Source organism: Frankliniella occidentalis, unplaced genomic scaffold (genome assembly GCF_000697945.3).
Source record: "Frankliniella occidentalis isolate FOCC.00 unplaced genomic scaffold, Focc_3.1 Scaffold457, whole genome shotgun sequence".
In the NCBI taxonomy this organism is placed as follows: domain Eukaryota; kingdom Metazoa; phylum Arthropoda; class Insecta; order Thysanoptera; family Thripidae; genus Frankliniella; species Frankliniella occidentalis.
Window position 1 is genome coordinate 139,792 of NW_026267575.1, and position 3,857 is coordinate 143,648.

Here is a 3,857-nt window from a genome sequence, read left to right on the forward strand (position 1 = left end):
CCCCCTGTTCCCTGCCCAAGCCCTCCTTGCTACCTCCTGCCTCCCTCCCCTTTAACCCCCACATTCCTATCAGTAACGCCTCTACACCACTCCCCTCACAAATACGGCATCTGCTTATCCCTGATAACAAGTACAACCGCTACCCCTACCCTACTCCTAACCCTCTATCCCTTAATAGTAACGCCTCTATATTTACGCCTTTAATGGTTTGTTGAACGGTAGAGTAGATTTCTTCCTATTTGAGTTTATAGTAAGTATCCCCCGGTTGAATAAGGGAGGGTGGGGCAGTTTGTAACAGATTTTGTAATTTGGCTTTAAAAGTTAAACCCCGGAAAAAATGGGTAAATCAGGCGAGTATAGATTGGACCTTTACTAAACATGAAAGTAGCGCGAATGTATTACTAGGCGCATTCTCGTATGACCTACAGCTTATTGAACAAAGGTCTGCATTTGTTACACACTTCTCCGTCCCGGGGCAGTGTAAAACGACATTGGGGCAGTGTGTAACAAAAGGAAGGATTGAGCACTGGGTAAAGCTGGAAAGGGAGAAAACAGCTTCTCCTCGATTTCTGCAATAGATGCTAAAACAACAACAGTTTTTATCAACAAATTGTATTGTTTGAAATGGAATTTTCTTAAGATTTACGAGTTTTCAATTGAAAACATCAAATTGGTACTTATTTTGGATTTATTTTGTCAAGTTGAACTATAAACATAAAGTTGTGCCTCAGTCAGACTGTTAGGGCACAGGCATATCATTGATCGGCAAATAAGCCGATGCGTCTCATTACACATTGCCCCAGACTTCCCCAGACGGGGGGGTGGGGGGGGGGCAGACAAAATAATGGGAGATAAATTAGTATAACGTTCAAAAACCCCTCAAAAATCAATCCTAAGGTGTAGAGTAGAATTGTTTGGCTTTGGCTTCTTGCTCGCTTCGCTAGCGAGTTAGGACGTTTACTTGATACACTAAATCGATCTACTCCTCTCAACGATTAACAAAAAATTCAGAGTGTCAATGAAAATTTCTCTTCGCTTCGCTCGCGAATTTTGCAGTTACAGATAATCTATTTGGAGAGCGACGCAGCGGACTGCCCTTCCAGTCTCCTGGTTATTTGAGGTCGATTCAGTGTAAATCAATATTCAATTTATAAATAAGGGCAATTTATAAAGATAAAAGCCCCTAGTCGGAAAGTAGTTAGTAACCCCCATTGTTACGGGCAGCCATCTTTACCCCCCATTGTTGCGGCAGCCATTTTATTTAGGGGGTGTCAGAAATTACCCCCCATTGTTGCGGGGTGCTAACCTAAACCTAACTGGTGATCTCATCAGGGCCTAACTTCAAACCTAAGGTGTGTGACGACGGTCTTATCAGGGGCTAACTCGTAGCTAACCTAGATCTTATCAGGGTATAACTCGTACCTAACCTAGGGGCCTAAGTGACTCAGCCTAAGGGGCCTAAGTCGGTCGGGCATGTTGGTCCGGTGCGACTTATCAGGGCCTAACCCGAACCTAAGTCAGTGACGGGGCGGTCTTATCAGGGACTAACTCGTACCTAACAGAAGCCGATCTTATCAGGGCCTAAGTGATCGAGGATTCACATGGCGTCGTATCAGGGGGCCTAACCTAAGGTAACTTAAGTAGGGCGTAAGTGATCGAGGATCTTAAGTCAGGGTGGCCGAGTGGTTAAGGGGAGGCTAAACTGAAAATATATGGAGGTTTTTGCTTTAAGTGTCTATATTAGCATATCATCCAATAACTGCTCTATCCTTTGCAACTAATAAGAATTCTATTTCCCTCTATCTTCTCTTTAAACAAAAGACTGTTTGAGGCCCTGAAGTAAATAATTATCTCCTTTTAAACACAACTTTTATTAGAAGCAAACACCCTTTACTGTTTTTGTATTTTTAAAGGCTACAAAACTTCCCTGCGCATTAAATTTTTAGTTACGGAGACAAATGTTTTTGGGAAACATGATTTATATGCTCTTTCAGATTTGTATATTTGTTTCATATTCCACCTTTAAAACAAGCAGGCCCGCCCTTCCGCCAAACGGAGTTGCCAGCTCCACTTCGCTGCGCCGGCAACTCCGTTCGGCAGGGGCCGGGCCTGTTTGGCCTGCCGGCGGCGATGGTCGGGCCTTCGGCCCGACCATTTCAGTCCCACGATTTACTGAAGTGCATAATCAAATAAATACTGTGACCGGTAAATCACTTATATATATTTTATATACGAGTAAACAAAGCATCCGGCGAGGGGACTGCGGCCCTAGAAATTTGCTTCTTGGACATGACAAAAGACTGTAACGGGGCAACACCGTGACTTCACCCCACCCTTCTGCTTTGCTTAAGAATTTAAAAAAAACGAACCCGCGCAGTTTTTCGGTTGTATATTGTTTGTTAAACAGTCCTAAAACTTGACATTTTGCCATTGTTTTCAATACATCCACCTCTAGGGCCGAAACAGTAAAAGATACGGCAAATCCGAGGGCAGTTCCTGATTCAGAATGTGTTGTTTTGGGGGGGTACACCCTCTGACATTTTACGATTGGACGCCTCCTTGTACGTCTTTATGTGCAACGTGGTCATTTTCGCCGTATTTTCGTCGAAAAAAGCACTCTAGCGCCCAAACGGTGCAAGTTAGAGTCAAACGAACAAAATTTTTGCCCAAAGGGCTCTACTTTCACGAGTTACCCCTTAGAAGACCGCAAACAAAATATTTTCCTCCAACTTTTTGGACCAACCCCTATTTCTTTGTTACCCCCTTTCACACCCTTAGGGATGGTTGCCAGGATTTGCACCAGGCGTTTCGTTGTCCAGAAGTGACCCCTAAGATACCCTGAAATTTGTAGACCTCTAGCTCATCTCCTTCCTCTTACACGGACGACGGACAGACAGACAGACAGACACGAGAGCGGTTGCATAAGCCCGCTTTAATGATTTTTTAAAAGCAGAAAGGCGGGCTAATAATGATTTTTTTAAAGCAGAAAGGCGGGCTAAAAATATAAAAGCCATAATTTTGACTTGAACATTGAAAAATTCAACATTGATCCAAAATGTCCAATTCTCAACCAAATACAATTTTAAAGATCTGATTAAGCCAAATTGTACCTTAGGCCATTCCCATTCCCATTCCAGAGAACTTTACCCCAAAATTCTACGGCCAAATTGAGTGCGCAGAGATCAGTTTTAATAACTCTGTGTAAAAATGAACATAACTTATTAGAAATTTAACGGCTTGACTTACAGACAGCATACAAAGTTTTTTGGCAGTTTCATGACATATTGAGCAAAAAAATAATATCCCCTATTTTGTAAAATTTTTGTCATGGGGATAGCCATAGCCATTTCAGTGTAGCCTCCCCTTAAGGCAGCCGACTTCTCGTCTGCTTCCCTATGGGAGCGTGGGTTCGAATCCCACCCCTGACATTTTGTGCGCATGAAGAGAATCTCGAGAGGTAAGTATTTTTTTTAAAACATTTTCTTTGAAGTGTAGTCTCTGCTTTGTGCTTGCTCCCTCATGTCTTTCCCGCAGGTGAAACGGAAAAGTTGGAATGGGGAACGAACGGGCATCGAACCCGCGCCATCCGTATGGAACCGAGCGTCTTAGCCCACGCGGGCAGTGTGCCACTATTGGGGGATGCGCGCAGCGGAGCCATCTGAAGCCGGCCGGGCACCTCCGTGAAGTTGGCGGGACCCATTCAAGCACAGTTTTTGCGACCTATCCCAAAAAACTGTGCAAAAACTGTGCTTTCCAATATTCAACTTAAAAAAAACTGTTTGCCACTCCTTCGTAACAAAAAACTCAAATTAAAAAGGGTCCCGCTAAGTTCACGCCAGCGGGACCCAATGACTCAC